Consider the following 17,122-nt stretch of genomic DNA (forward strand, 5'->3'; position numbering starts at 1 on the left):
GCCCTCCTCTGGACCTTCTCGATGTTGTCGACATCCCTCTTGAAGTGGGGTGCCCAGAACTGGACACAGTACTCCAGCTGTGGCCTGACCAGTGTCGCATAGAGGGGGAGGATCACCTCCTTGGCCCTACTTGAGATGCACCTGTGGATGCACGATAAGGTCCGGTTAGCCCTGCCGACTGTGACCTCACATTGTCGGCCCATGTTCATCTTGGAGTCAATAATGACTCCAAGATCCCTTTCTGCCTCCGTGCTCTCAAGAAGGGAGTTTCCCATCTTATAAGTGTGCTGCTGGTTACTACTGCCCAAGTGCAGCACCCTGTACTTGTCCGTATTGAAAAACATCCTGTTTTTATTACCCCACCCCTGCAACCTATCCAGGTCTTGCTGCAGTCTTTCCCTCCCTACTAGCGTGCCCACCTCACCCCAACTTTTGGTATCATCAGCAAATTTAAACAGGTTGCTTTTCACCCCGTTGTCCAAATCACTGTTAAAGGCAACTTTATGGGCAACTATTATTAAGTGGAAGAGGGTGGGGGAAGCCCTGGGGGCAGGGTAGAGCAAGGCGGGACTCTGAGGGACGGGGGTGGGGCAGAGGCCAGGCGGGTTGCCTAGAATTGGTGGGGAGGGCAAAAGATAAGAACTTTTCAGTCCTCCAGGCCCCTGCTGACGTAAGTGTGGGACTGCACCAAACTGGAGCTAGCATTAACACCAATCAACATTTATATGGCTCATAGAATAAGGTGTAACAATGCCCTGTGTGTGCTACCCTAGTTCTTGTATTCTGGGACTTTGTGAATGACAGTTTCATATTTACTTTAGCTACCTCCTTCATGATTTTTTAGACCTCTACTCCCCTCAGCCTCATATTTACATAAATGTATATATATTGAATTGTATATGGTTAAATGCAATTAATTTGGTGTGTATATATGTGGTGGGAGTTACTAGTGGGAGCCTAGTTGTAGTAATTTGGAGTTTTCATACTTCCTGCTGTATTAGATTGATGGTTCCCAACCTGTGGTCCATAGAATCTTTAAAGCCTTCCTGTCACAAGAATGAAACCTTACATCAGTCAGTATACAGTGACATTTGCTGGTCTTGCAACATTTTGCTTCCTGCATAAAAACGCTAACATTTGTTTGTGGGCTGTTTTTAATTAGTAAACTAATTAAGCAAAACCTTCTCATCATACTTAGAGATGATTCATATACTCCTCTGCTTGCTGGTTTTTTGTAAATAAAATCAGAATCATATTTCCCAGTTGATAACAAGGATGAAGAGTTAAGAAATGCCACAAATATACTCAAGTCAGGCTGCAGACTAGAACTGAGGAAACTAAAATTAACAGTGTGAGAGTAAACACAAGTCACTTCCATATTTCAGGACAATATATATTTCTGCAGTCAGAGAGCGACGAAATAAACAGCACAGATTCAATACTAAGAGAAAACTAGCCAGCAACCATACCTGTAATAATAGTTAACATATTTTCAACTTTCCTTTTTTACACAATCCTATTATGACCTCTTTTATATCACCCCAAATAAAGCATAGATCAAGAGTATGCATTATATGGAAAAAAAGAGAGGTGGGAAAGGAGAACAATTGTATTTGACTCTTGATGGTCTTTAAAGTTGCATTTTCAATATTTTTTCATAGTTGTCAAATGTTTCTTTTTTTCGTTTCCCTTTTCCTTTTTATTTTTACCCATTTTAATCACTGTCTTTAGGCTCAAGTCTGAAGTCTCTTTCCATATCATTTTCTTTCCAGAGCATGCACACAGAAGACTTATACAAATACAGCACTTTGGCTTTTCAAGAGATGCAGCTAATACTGGGGCAATAATAGTATGGAAGTTAGAAGGAAATGATCACAGTAAATTTCCTGATAAATCTTTAACTTCTTTGAATAAGTGTCCCTTTAGGCACCTCTTGATTTAGTGTTTGCATTTGGCTTAACGTTGTGGTAAGTATTCTTCTAGGCTATGATGTCAATCACTTTTTTCATATATAAATATCAAAACAAAGCTAAACTAAACCAAACATGCCCCACCCCATAATCAACCAACGAACCAACCAACCAACCAAAAACCTCTCTTACTGTATGGTCATGAATGGATCCATTGGGGGGATGAGTGGCAATGAAATCTGACACTTCAGTTGGATACAGTAGGATTTACAGATTACCAGCATTTAGAAAACAGGCCTAAAAAAACAAATCCAGTGCTTATCTTTGGGGTCGGGAGGGGGAAAGACGCGTGTGTGTGCATGTGTGGGCGCACATGCATGCATGCACATGTGTGTTCTTATATCACTTGGAAGAGGATTGTGCTTTAGATGCTTGCTAGTCAAACAACATTTTTCAGTTATTTTTTATTCATACACATCTCAGAACCTTATTTTTTTCTTTTTAAAATGCTCCTCTGACTCAAAATGAATGATACATATTCTGAAGAAAAACATCATTCTACAGGCCATATACTGCAGCTGCTATGTACTCCCACAATCACTTATGGAGAGTTTTACTTTAAAATACATGGCCTCACCTGTACTTATAGTTTCTCTTCCAGCTTGCAACACAGTACACTTAAAAAGGGCTGACATGTTAAACTTCAATAACTATGAGGCTTGGAGTAGCAAACCCTTAAGGGTTTGGTGGTTATGTACAAACATCGGGGATGTTGGTGGGAGATTAGATCAAGTTAAAATGGCCACCCAATCTAAGGTAAATTGGGATGGGGAAGCTATCAAGGGTCTTGGAAGAACTTTGGGGGGGGCAAGCAAGGTTTGCAGAAGGGGATTGAGTGATCAGGAGCAAGCAGGGTCTGTGGGGAGGATCGGGGGGCAAGCAGGGTTTGTGGGGCAGATAAGGGGGACTAGCAGGGTCTGCAGGGAAGGACTGGGGAGGAAAATGGAGTCCATAGGGAGATTGGAGGGCAAGTGGAGTTTGCAGGGGATTTGAGGGGATTGGGTGCATGTAGGGTCCATGGGGGGTCAGTAGACACTGAGAGGGTTTGACAGATTTGGGGGAGCTAGCGGGATCCATATGGGGTTTGGGGATGGGGGGCGGGGGCTCTTCTATTGGGACCAGGGGCAATTTTTAGCTCGCTGACTGCTCCCCACTCCCAAATAAACAACCCTCCTCCCTGGGAAACCTACCTACCCCTGCTGATCCCATCCAGTCCTCCTCTCACCCTGACTGACTTCAGTCAGCTGCCAGCACTAAGACTGGCTTGCGGGATGGGGTGGGGTTTGGTGAGGTCAGGAGGGCTGGCTCGTCTGCGAGGAGTGGGAATTAGTTATCCATCTGGGAGAGGGGTGAGCAGTCAGGGGCTAAAAATAACACAGTGCTAGGGAGACATGTAGGAAAAGCATAGCCCTGGGGCCGGAGCCAGTGGCTAGGCTTTCCTAACCCTGGGGCTGTGCTGGGAAATGTACAGAAGTTCAGTTAGATTGGTCTTGCTGGACCTGATCTAAGTTAGTCCACCTTGGAGGTAGTGGTAACTTAGATCAGGTCTGCCATTTTTTAACTAATCTAGCCTAACTAAACTTCTATACAGTTCTCACTTAGGTCCCTAAGTAGGTCAATCAAAGCAGCTGCCTAGGGATTTAAGAGCAAGGTCTGCCCCAGGACAAGCTAAGTTAAATTGAGTGGCTATTTTTGACTGATCTAACCTCCTCCTTACTTCCCCAAATGTCTGTACCTAGCCTACGTGTTGCAGCTATTTAAACCAGTGATTATATATGATGCAAAACAGAAATCATCATATTGGAAGCCTTTCATTTCTAAGGCAGTAACTGCACACAAATATTTGCTGTGATTTTAAGCCAATTTATTATTTTTTGTTTATTTGTTTTTTTCTGTTGTATTCAGTAAGCCTGTTGTGGTATCTGCTATGCTTTTGTTTCAGTAATTGCATGCATAGTCAAATTAGTTTGGAAGTTTTCCAGGAAAATTTTAGCAGGATCCAAACCTGACTGAGCATATATCAGTCATAACAAATAAGATTCTATATCCTCCTTCAAATGTAGTTATTTAAAAATAAATAAATAGTATGAGCATTTATTAATATTTGTTTTTAATAAAATATATTGAATAATAGAGGGAACAATGACTGAGTCAGAGAGCTTTCAAGCTAAGGCCTAATTCATGCATGCAAAGGTAACCATCTTGTGAATAAATTGATCATTTACAGGACTGGGAAGAGTCTGACAAATACATGTATATATTTTTGCAGCTAAGGAAGCTATCTTTTACCTACCTAATCTAACTTGATAGAGAATTTGCTCTTACTGTTTGCTTTGAGAGCTATGCAGAGATAGGGTCTGTGGGAGTCTTTTCCTTTCCTACATTTCCTTTTCCTTTTTCTGCTTTTAAACCTTTCATGAAGGGAGAGAGGAACAACATGGGGGAAAGGAGCAGGAAATGACTCACCTAGTTCACTCCATCTCTTTTAGAGCTTGGATACTTGGGAACTGGAGACCTTTGACAAATATTGACTGTAGGGTTAACATCAACTTCTTGATTGAGCTGGAACTGGCACAGGAATATTTTTTCAGGAGATGGAAAGACTTGCAATAAATAAATAAAAGAAGCATCGGCTCTAGATGGCTGTAACACTGAATAACTGGTAAAGTTCAGAGAGTGCTAAATCAGTCCTGATGTCTGTTGGTATTTTAATGCAGTCTACAGCATAAAAATAAAATACTCCTGCCTCCTTAATTATAGCAAACACATTTTATAATGGTTCTATTGATCTTTTGCAAACAAGGTTGATTTTGCAGGAAGGGTAGGTGGAGTAAGTGAATAATAGCACAAACTACTGTTGCATTCCACTGGGGAAGTAGCATTTAAAAGCTTTTTTAAAACAAAAGAAGATACTCTTTGTGTTCTTGATGTACACTATACTTTCAATATTCCTAAATAAATAAATAAAAAATTTGAATATCCTGCTCTGTTTCATGAGGGTAAGTATTATCAGTTTCTGTCATTCACAGGAAATTAGGTCCAAAAGTTTCCATAGATAAAATGTAGCTATTTTTTTTTAAGATAGTGAGATGAAGTAATGCTATGTACACAATACAGATTGTCCCTGGAATACTGAATATTGAATATAGCATTTGGAAAAAAAAATCCAGTGACTAAAAATAGTAGCTATGCAGTGAAGTGAAAGAAGTATCTCAATGGACTAAATGAGATTCATAGGGACACAAATGAGAGATGAGTGATCTCAAAGAGATACCTCATTAGTACAGTGTTGTGAACTATTTGCAGCAATTTGTTCAGTTAATTTTGTCCTCTGTCTTGATCCCAGTTTACATTATCAAACCTTTGTCCTCCTCATTTTTATAAAGCAAAGAAATATCAAAATGGCAGAATACTACAGGTATGTTTTCTATAACATGTAATAATCACACACGTATTGTAAGATACTTACCTACTACACAAATTCTTGTGAATGGGAAAATAATAATTTAGATACTTGCATGCTTACAAAATACAATCAGAACAAAATATGTTGCTTTTATTTGGATGCATCTTCACAAATATATTTTGAATATTCTTGCCTGTTATTCAACGTATTTGCAGCGCCAGATACAGCACAGTCTGGTGTTCTCCATATTGAGGTAAAAAAAAATGCGGAAACCCCCCCCCCCAGAGCAACACAAGCTTCTCTAGCATGCACTGCTGAAATGTGGAGCTGGCTCTCCCAGAGCCATGCTCAGGGGCCAGCCGGGCTCCACGCAGCAGAATCGCCATGGCTGCAGCCCTGGGGGCCCCCCAGGATCCCAGGTATGGGTGCTGGGACCAGCACAGTGCTGATCCCAGCCTCCCTTACCCCATGCATCATAGGCATTCCCCAGGGACAAGAAGAAGTGCACCACAAGTTGCACTGCCACTACTTGTCCCCAAGGAACCACATGTCCATGCACCTCTGGATGCGCCCCTGTTGATCAATTAAAGTCTTTAGTGGGTGTCATGTGATTGGGCTTGATTTAGAAAAAGCTATGTATATGTATTTTTGTCCTTACTTAAGTCAGGGGGGCTCAGCCTCTGGCCCATGGCCAAATGTGTCCTACAGAGCCTTGGCATCTGGCATGTGGGACTGGTGGTGGTTAATACTGCCACCCCTCCCACCTGCCAAATTCCTAAGCCCCATGTGCCAGGTCAGAGCCAGGTCATGCCCCCTGTCAGATTGGAGCCAGATTGGAGCAGATTGGAGCCAGGCCATGGTCTTTCTACCCCATGCAGCCAGATCACAACTGGACCATACCTCCTTGCCTCTACATGGCTGGGTTGAGACAAAGCCCTTCTTCCTTCAGGTCTTGGCTATGCCCCCTCCCCCTATGTGGCCGGACTAGGGCCAGGCCACACACCCTTGCCCTGAGCAGCTGCTTCTGGGATGAGCCATCCCTCCTTCCTTCCTGGTGGCTGGATTGGGGTCAAGGCATTCTCCCTCCCCTCACATGGCCAAATCATGTCTCTTCCCAACATTTGGTTGTGTTGGGCCCAGGCTAAGACCCCTTCCATCATACAGTTGGATTGGGGCTGTGCTGCCCCCTGCCTCCCTCTGTACAATCAGATGGGGCCCTGCCATGCCTGCCCCAGGTACTGCATCAGGACCAGTGGATGGATCCAGTCCATGGATAGACTGGTCACTGCCCGTCCAAGCCATTAAACAAAAAAGCACCACTGACTTAAGTGATTGCAAAACTTATTGCAAAGATGAATGCGTACACATTTGTAGGCACTGCAGTGTTTTCAAATGCAATCAAGTTTCCTCAGCAACATGGTTTGGAAACAGATTGTGATTGACTCAACTATTTCAAGGTTCTTATTCTTGAGCAAGACAGAAAGCCAAATCACCCTGATTTACTTTCAAGGGTGGTTGTCACACAAATCAATGGCACTTACTCTTATGAGTAAATTGAGCAGGATTTGAAAAAAAATAGTTGATCAAGAATAAAAGGTCATGAAGGAAAAGAGCCCACTTCTTTCAAATGGGGAAGGAAGGAGTACCTTATGTGCTAAATATCATGCATCACTGGATGATGGGGAAGGAGTTGTGTGGGATCTGACAAGTTCCAAACACCATCTAATGGGATTTTAAAAACATATTTTATTATGACTTTCAACCTATGATGTTTGATATAATTTAACAGATCTTTCAGATAAATTACATACTCTTCAAGAAAATAAGTGGTTATAACAGGCAAGAATATTCACTTGTAGTATCAAGGTCTCTAAATTAATTCTGTCTTCTCTCACAAGATGAAAAAACATACCTTCCAAAAGATGACTACATGATAAAATATTAGGAAGTAGATATTAATAGTGGTGTTACAGAAATTAAGTTTGCTTAAAAGAAAGCAGAAACTATTACAAGTGGCCATTAGTTATCCCCAGTTTCGATGTCAATACATAGTTATATGATAACATAATAAAAATACCATATATCATATATGGTATTTCTGAAAACCTTAGTTAAATATGGAGATGCAGCAGTGGGAAAAGGGGAATCCGCTTTAGGGGGCAAACGTATTTGGGTGATGCTTGGGTAAAGTACTGGAGAAACACTCTTCTGTGCTATCCTCTTCTCCTGCCATCCAACTCATAATTGTGGACTTTGCCTTCAACTGATAACGGTTATTTCCCAATTGTCCAAAATTGGCAGCAATGATATAGAAGCTGAGCTCCCCCTCAATACTGGTCCCTTAGGGCTACTGCTTCCTCTATGGAAGGATGACTCTTGATAACTTCCTGTACATATCTGAATGTATACAGCATTTTCTATAACATTTATCACTTTGCTGCCTAAGCACTGACCAGAGTATTTACCTCCACACAGTTGCTTTTTTGGTTTTTTGTTTGTTTTTTTTTCCTGCAGCAGAGTCTACCTTTTTCTCTTCCAGAATCTAGAAAGCTCTTCTAGTCCAATAAATCTTTGTGTTAACATTTCTACTTAACCTAGGTTTTTAGAAGAGTTTATTAGCCCAGGTGGATTGTTTGAGCTTGTTCTAATGCTTGGATTCATTCAGAGATAGCTATTTCTACATAGCATTGTGCATTGGTGGAAAGTAGTTTTGCAAAAAGGTTGACCCTTCTGAAGAAATCAGAACTTTGATATAAGGCCAGATTTCAATGGGAATTAAATACCTATATACCATTAAAAATCTGGCCCTGTATCTTATCTCTTGTAGAGTCATGGTCCAAAAGATTTTGGTTTTCATGATCTTCATCCTATTTAGATTGTATTAGTTGTATTGTCTTGTAAAATGCAAGCCTCTAGAGCTGCCATAGAAAGTGAAGCAATCTTTGATGATTATGATTAGGGACCTATTTAATTTGCGGTTTTCATGGAAACTGTGAAAACTGGCAGTATCTTCGATTGCCAGGAAATATTGCATTAGTCATAATTTCCCCCCAAATCAACCCAAAACATGGCCCTCAGTAGATTATTCATATAATATGCTGTTTTAGTATGTCCTAATCCTTTCCATGATACTTAGACATGTGGCAATCCCTGCAGTCACTCTCATGTGCTTGACACTTACTGTCTGTGGCAATAGTGGGACTTCTCTGCCAATCTGCAGTGATGGTGGGGTCTCTCCACCAATCTCCAGTGATGGCAGGTCCTCTCCACCAATCAGCAGCAAGGAGTGGGCCACTGGGAAATGCTTGTGAAATCGGCCCTTTGTGCCATGAGCAAGCTACAAAAATAGCTTAATTTCACCATGAGTTAAGTAGATCTCTGGGGATGATATGTTGCTAGCTTTATGGATTAAGACTCAGGCCTGAGTGTTGCACTACAGAATTGGGAGCCAATGTGTATGTGAATCATTGCTATTAACCTACTTATACAGAGTTTTCCCATTAAATAGCTCAGTAGCCAGTTTACATTAGTTAAGAATATAAACATTTAGCCTCAAATATAGTAAATAACAGTCATTTGACTTGAATGTTTAAAAGGGTGCAGCATCTCAGAAAGATGAAAGTAGAAGAAGATATTTCTCATTACAGTCACTACATGTTCATATAGGATTATTAATGAGCCTAGGACAAGCAACTCTTATGATGCACAACATATTTCTCATGGTTCATTTGGTATAATTCAACTTCTTGCAACATCATTGGATTTTGTTTATGTGCTTATGCATTAGCTTCACATATATGCAGTTATTTCTATAGACTTGCCTTCTTTGGAACATATTACACCTTATGTTCTTCAGCAATAGAGCTCATAGTGTGATAATCACCTTAAGCTATATGTAGCAGATAGCTTGTCATGATTATTTGGCAATGTAGTGCAGTGTAACTTGGCTTAGGAATGAAGACAGTATTCTTCTCTCTCTATGAAGTCCCTGTGTGATACTTTTCTGTATGCTAAAACCTAAAAAAAGGCATTTTAAGTTAGATTTTAAGGGGATTACATGTTTTTTCCTTGATCGCTTGCAGCACTTTCTTTTGTGTTATAATTTCTTCATTATGTGACCTTTATACACAATATGATGTTTTTGTGGCTTTTTAAATATTACTCATTTATAAATAGTGGTTTTGTGAAATTCAATGTATCAAAACAGTTGTTTTTTTTTTACCTGTTTCAGTGATGTAAAGCTTTTAATACAGTTATTTTCAGAATGAATGCGAAGTACTGATGTTCCAGTAGCATAAGTCTTGATTGTCAACTGATAAATTATCATGATTATCAGACTTCTTGTTTATTACCAGATCTAGGCAGACAAGGTTCTTTGGGTAAATATGTTATCTTTTATTAGACCAACTCAAGTATTTTTTAGACCAACAACCAAATATTTGAGTAGGTCTAATAAAAGATATCGGATTTACCCAAAGAACCTTGCTTGCCTTTGTCCTTAAACCAACACAGTTACAACCTACTCACCAGATCTAAGAATTGTCCTCAAATCCAATTTTAGTATATGTGCTGCTGAAGCAAGCAAAGATCTACACTTGAGACCTTTCCCAAATTAAGCTTAATCACCAGAGATAACATTTTGATACCTATAATTCTGGAAAAGAGTACTTTTCTCAGAACAGAGGTGAAAATAAAGCAATTGGTGTTTAATATTTCTTTAGCTACCAAGAGTTCAGACAAAATATCTAAAGTAGTTGGGTTTTGCATAGCAAGAATTCAGATGTGATATATTTGCTAGAAACTTGCCATTGAGAACACTTTGTTGGCAGGGAGGAGAATGAAAAAGGACAGTTAATGCTCAGGGTATATAATTCTGAATTTCCACACCTGGTAATATTTATTATAAAATGGGCCATTTCACTTTAAATTTCCTGACTCTCAGATGCACAGAAAAAGAATTGTTTCTGGTTATACATGTTTTTGGTGTGTGCATGGGTAAGGTTAATATTTTGTAAAATAAGCAAGTTCTCTGTTGGTGATGAATGTTGTTTTGTTCTGCAAGAGAGAGTTCTTGTGTTAAAATTGCAATATCCACCCGAAGAAGGATTCAAAAGAACTCCCTGAATCTGCCAGAGTTTTCCTGTTTAGAAATCATATGAATCATAGGAAACTAGGGCTGGAAGGGACCTCACAGAGTCTTGTAGTTCAGCGCTCTGCTAAAGGCAGGATCATCCCTGACTACACCATCCCAGCCAAGTGTCTGGGATGCTTTTAACCTGCTTTTGAAAGTTTCTAAGGTTGGCGATTCCACAATTTCTCTAGGTAGTCTTTTCAAGTGTTTGACCACCTTCACAATCAGAAAGTTATTCCTAATGTCCAACCTAAATTTCTGCTGCAGCATGTCCCTTATGGTCACAGAGAAAAGCCCATCTCCATCCTCTCTGTAATTGCCCTCCAGGTTCTTGAAGACTGTTATCAAATCCTGCCTCAGTCTTCTCTCCTCCAAACTAAATAAACCCTGCTTTTTCAGCCTTTAAAAACTTTAAAAAACAAACAAATAAAAACCCTTCTTAAACCCATCATTAACTATTCATCACAATTCAGCCAGCTTCCTATCCTATTAGCTCAATCTTTTTTTCCCTAGGTTTATCTGAAGCCCAGTGAAGTCAAGTAAGGATCAGCCACAAACACCCCAAAGGGTGTGTGCTGGGGGGAGGTTAGCTTAGCATGCTTTATTAGAAAATCAGAAATGGAGGGAAGGACTGTGAGTCTTCAATTTGTTTATGTTGCTCCTTTAACAGTAATGTGAATTGAAAATGCAGTCAAAGAAAGAAACCTTGCCTTCTACTATACTAACTCTCCTTTTTGTTTTTGCTGGCAGAAATAAAGCTAGCTAGAGTACAAAAAGCTCAGGTGTGTTTTTTTTCCCCCTTCATGAAAACAGAAACTTAAGATAAACATTTAAGTATTCCACTTCCCACAAACAGTAAATGTATTCTTGTCATTTCTTGCTGCTGCACAGCATGAAAATAACAATAAAAATGGGGAACTGCACATCAGTAAGCAGCAAGTATGTCTTAGTGGACAGGGTAAGGCAACAGAAACTTTTGCTGCTTGTTGAGACTTTCATTTTTAATATTTTTTTACTTAACTTTCAGAAATGGCACAAGGTATAGTATCAACACTGTGTAATATCCTAGAATAAGAACTGGGGCAGCCAGACTTCAGTCACTGCCTTGTCATTCATGGTGGTGCAGAAGAGCTCTGAATGGAGGGAAGTTGTCACAGTATTTCTCTCCTTTTATGTTTTGCTACTGGTAGAAAATACAGAAGACTTTATCTCTAGAGGAGACTAGCAGATCTGTAATAGAAGTGAAGCATTTTCAATGTTGGGTTGGTAATAATTCAAGATATTATCGGATTAAATAAAATATATTTTAAAAGCACACATTACCTTACTACTTTTACAAACAACATTTGAGAATGATAGGACCTTTAAAAAGATCTCCTTAGTATATAACTATAATATAAATATGTTATATAAATAATATAATAAGAATAGATATTAAGTAAATATATCTATATATATCTGTTTATATCTATGTGTTATATACATATACACACAATAAGGAAAAAGGGAGAAGATGTGTGTGTGTATTATATATATACACACAATAAGGAAAAAGGGAGAAGATGTGTGTGTGTATATGTATATAACACATTTATATATATACGTATGTATGTATGTATGTATGTATGTATGTAAATCTCTGGAGCCCCGTACCCGGCCCCATCCCCGCTTCTGGTTTAGCCCTGTTCCCCCCACCCTGCTGGGTCTGGGCCCATTTCCCCGCATCTCCGTCCCACTCTGTGTCGAAGGAGCAGGGCCAGGGCCAGCGCCAATGGCCTCCCCACCCTCCCCCGCTCTGTCCCCTCCATCCCAGCTGTCATGGCAGCGTGCCACCATTGCCACCTCCTGCCCAGAATGCTCTTGGAGCACTCTGATTGGCTGCCAAGACAACCGAACAGAATGTGAATGAAGCATTATGGATAGACAGACAGACCGACAGACGAAGTCTTTTATAATATTAGAATTCACACACACACACACACACACACACACACACACACACACACAGATTTTAAGTGTTTAACCACTGTCAGGTGTTATTTATAAAGGTAGTAAGATAATTATTTATAGTTATAGGTTATACTATAGTTATACTATACATAATTAATTTACTACCTTTACAAATAACACCTGCTATTATGAAACCTGAGACTGGTTTAACACTTTAAATCTGTGTGTGTGTGTGTGTGTGTATGTGTGTGTGTGTGTGTGTGAATATATTTATTTTTTTCTCCCTTTTTCTGTATTGTGTGTATATGTATATAACACATAGCTATTAACGGCCATTGATCAGCTCAGCCATGACTGACAACAGTAGCAAACCTCCGGACACCACTTTCCAGAAAGTCACCAGAAGCCAGCTTGGACCTTACAAGGCAGCAGTGCTAAATGTGTCTGACTGAGCATCACCTCCCAAGCTAATTTATATTAGAAACGTCAAAAAAGCTTCTGATGTCCTGAAACAGTAACTCTTCAGAGGGGGAGACAATGTCTCTTGTTTGTATGATCCAAACTTCCTAGGTATCTGTAACCCACCTCTGGCTTCAGATACCACTTACATCTTGGTAGACGAGACTTCAGGTATCATGAAAGATGAAACTCTCTGGTCTGAGCCAATCAAAACTAATAGTATTAAAAAGTCTTCAAGAATTGATACCTGGTCTGGTTGAAGGAATGGAGGGATGATTGTTATGACCTCAGTCCTGAGCATCTTTATCTTCCTTCTCCTTGCAAGACTTTGTGCTTCTGTATTCTTTACTCTCTCTCTCTCTCTCTCTCTCTCAATATATGTATACATACATATATAGATATATATACATATATATATATCTGTATATATATATATAGCTATACCTATATATAAACTAAAATAAGAAATTTGTATCTGTGTTTTGCATTTAATTTTGCTTACACAAGACTAACTATGCTTTTGGATATCTGTGTCTTCATACTGGTAGAGTGTCCCAAAGACTTGCTATCTAAAAACCCCCTGACAGATTCACTTTTGTTTATGATCAAGTTCTTATCAGTTTTGCTGTTAGGTGTGCATACATGAACAGAATCTGTCAGTGTAAGGGCAGAAGAAACAACTATACCAAATTAAAAAAAAGAAACTTTACTACGCAATAAAATAATCTACTGTGCTTCATATATTCACTTTATCCCACAGAAAGTGGAGTCTACCCCTTGATATTAAGCAGCTTATCATTCTGGTGCTGAGTAGGACATGTGAAACAGTAATGGGTCAGCCCATGAGCTGACTGGACCACAACTGGTGAATTCCCTGCTCCATTAAAAAAAGTATCTATCTGGAATCTCAGTATAAAGGTTGAATGCTTGTTATTATTAAATAATTCATCCTGTATTTAAAAATGAGTGTTCCACATGTGTTTGTTATTTTGGGGGGGGCGGAAGGGGGCAGGGGAAAGAATAGGAAGGGTGCAGAATTTAACAAACAACTTTGAGATAAATTGACCTATTAATATCTCTTAAATATAATTTATTTTGCTTATTATCTAATAAATAATCATGGTCACCATGATTATTCCTAATTTACCCACAGTTCTGATTTAAGAGTTATACTTAAGTCCTTTCTCCTTGAATACCTTCTCAAAAACAATGACACTGTAATAGCTGAGTTCCTTCAAAATATTGCATTTGAAAACAGAAATTATTGTGTAATATGAAAATGACCCTATAAACAAACAAACACAACTTTATTTGAGTGTGAAGTCAGGTGGGAAATCAGTGAAGTATGCCAGAGTTCTGGGAAAGAGCAAATTGTTAGAAAAAGGGGAAAATTGTGGATTCTTCCTCACCCGTTCCCCTCTTAATTTTTCATAGGGCTCTCAAGAATATCCTTCCACATGCTGATCCACATTTCCAGTGTTTGTCTTTTAACTGTCCATCTTTTTCTTACCCCACTTTTAATCCACTCTGGCAATTGCACTCATGATGCCTTAAGCTTTCCTATACAATTTGGAGATAGATGTATGCACTTGTTTGAGCATCCAAAGCCATTGGCACATTATTAGAATTCACACACACACACACACACACACACACACACACACACACACAGATTTTAAGTGTTTAACCACTGTCAGGTGTTATTTATAAAGGCAGAAAGATAATTATTTATAGTTATAGGTTATTCACACACACACACACACACACACACACACACACACACACACAGATTTTAAGTGTTTAACCACTGTCAGGTGTTATTTATAAAGGTAGTAAGATAATTATTTATAGTTATAGGTTATACTATAGTTATACTATACATAATTAATTTACTACCTTTACAAATAACACCTGCTATTATGAAACCTGAGACTGGTTTAACACTTTAAATCTGTGTGTGTGTGTGTGTGTGTATGTGTGTGTGTGTGTGTGTGAATATATTTATTTTTTTCTCCCTTTTTCTGTATTGTGTGTATATGTATATAACACATAGCTATTAACGGCCATTGATCAGCTCAGCCATGACTGACAACAGTAGCAAACCTCCGGACACCACTTTCCAGAAAGTCACCAGAAGCCAGCTTGGACCTTACAAGGCAGCAGTGCTAAATGTGTCTGACTGAGCATCACCTCCCAAGCTAATTTATATTAGAAACGTCAAAAAAGCTTCTGATGTCCTGAAACAGTAACTCTTCAGAGGGGGAGACAATGTCTCTTGTTTGTATGATCCAAACTTCCTAGGTATCTGTAACCCACCTCTGGCTTCAGATACCACTTACATCTTGGTAGACGAGACTTCAGGTATCATGAAAGATGAAACTCTCTGGTCTGAGCCAATCAAAACTAATAGTATTAAAAAGTCTTCAAGAATTGATACCTGGTCTGGTTGAAGGAATGGAGGGATGATTGTTATGACCTCAGTCCTGAGCATCTTTATCTTCCTTCTCCTTGCAAGACTTTGTGCTTCTGTATTCTTTACTCTCTCTCTCTCTCTCTCAATATATGTATACATACATATATAGATATATATACATATATATATATCTGTATATATATATATAGCTATACCTATATATAAACTAAAATAAGAAATTTGTATCTGTGTTTTGCATTTAATTTTGCTTACACAAGACTAACTATGCTTTTGGATATCTGTGTCTTCATACTGGTAGAGTGTCCCAAAGACTTGCTATCTAAAAACCCCCTGACAGATTCACTTTTGTTTATGATCAAGTTCTTATCAGTTTTGCTGTTAGGTGTGCATACATGAACAGAATCTGTCAGTGTAAGGGCAGAAGAAACAACTATACCAAATTAAAAAAAAGAAACTTTACTACGCAATAAAATAATCTACTGTGCTTCATATATTCACTTTATCCCACAGAAAGTGGAGTCTACCCCTTGATATTAAGCAGCTTATCATTCTGGTGCTGAGTAGGACATGTGAAACAGTAATGGGTCAGCCCATGAGCTGACTGGACCACAACTGGTGAATTCCCTGCTCCATTAAAAAAAGTATCTATCTGGAATCTCAGTATAAAGGTTGAATGCTTGTTATTATTAAATAATTCATCCTGTATTTAAAAATGAGTGTTCCACATGTGTTTGTTATTTTGGGGGGGGCGGAAGGGGGCAGGGGAAAGAATAGGAAGGGTGCAGAATTTAACAAACAACTTTGAGATAAATTGACCTATTAATATCTCTTAAATATAATTTATTTTGCTTATTATCTAATAAATAATCATGGTCACCATGATTATTCCTAATTTACCCACAGTTCTGATTTAAGAGTTATACTTAAGTCCTTTCTCCTTGAATACCTTCTCAAAAACAATGACACTGTAATAGCTGAGTTCCTTCAAAATATTGCATTTGAAAACAGAAATTATTGTGTAATATGAAAATGACCCTATAAACAAACAAACACAACTTTATTTGAGTGTGAAGTCAGGTGGGAAATCAGTGAAGTATGCCAGAGTTCTGGGAAAGAGCAAATTGTTAGAAAAAGGGGAAAATTGTGGATTCTTCCTCACCCGTTCCCCTCTTAATTTTTCATAGGGCTCTCAAGAATATCCTTCCACATGCTGATCCACATTTCCAGTGTTTGTCTTTTAACTGTCCATCTTTTTCTTACCCCACTTTTAATCCACTCTGGCAATTGCACTCATGATGCCTTAAGCTTTCCTATACAATTTGGAGATAGATGTATGCACTTGTTTGAGCATCCAAAGCCATTGGCACATTCAATTGATCTAAAAAAACAGGGGAATTAGCAACATAATAAATAAATGGATTATCTGTGGCTGTTAATCCACCACACCAAATTCTGTTTCAGCTGATTTCAATAAAGCAATTGTGACCAGATTTTGGCTCCTTAGCAAATAAGGCTTGTTGCAAGAATTGCTGAAGTTCATGAGAGTGTGACTTTTTCATTGTGGTTAGGGTTAACCTTCTAATGTACAGATGTTTCCTGCTCTGTATTTAGATATATTGGGTTGTTTTTTTTTTATTTTACATTCCACAAAAGTCAATTTATCATTGAAATAAGTAATTAGTTCCTTTTAATATGCTATTTATATATGTTTAATTGTTAAATTAATAAAATTAATAGTAGACATGCTTTCCACTTTCCTATTCGATAGTATA

The 17,122-nt window shown here is 38.7% G+C and overlaps 2 pseudogenes; both read left to right on the forward strand.

The window, feature by feature from the left end:
• The first annotated feature begins 12,795 nt into the window (after positions 1–12,795).
• LOC112551696 lies at positions 12,796–13,257 on the forward strand (annotated as a pseudogene).
• Positions 13,258–14,985: 1,728 nt separating this feature from the next.
• On the forward strand, positions 14,986–15,447 carry LOC112551697 (annotated as a pseudogene).
• Positions 15,448–17,122: the final 1,675 nt, after the last annotated feature.

The sequence above is a fragment of the Alligator sinensis genome, unplaced genomic scaffold (assembly GCF_000455745.1).
Source record: "Alligator sinensis unplaced genomic scaffold, ASM45574v1 scaffold669_1, whole genome shotgun sequence".
Taxonomy (NCBI): domain Eukaryota; kingdom Metazoa; phylum Chordata; order Crocodylia; family Alligatoridae; genus Alligator; species Alligator sinensis.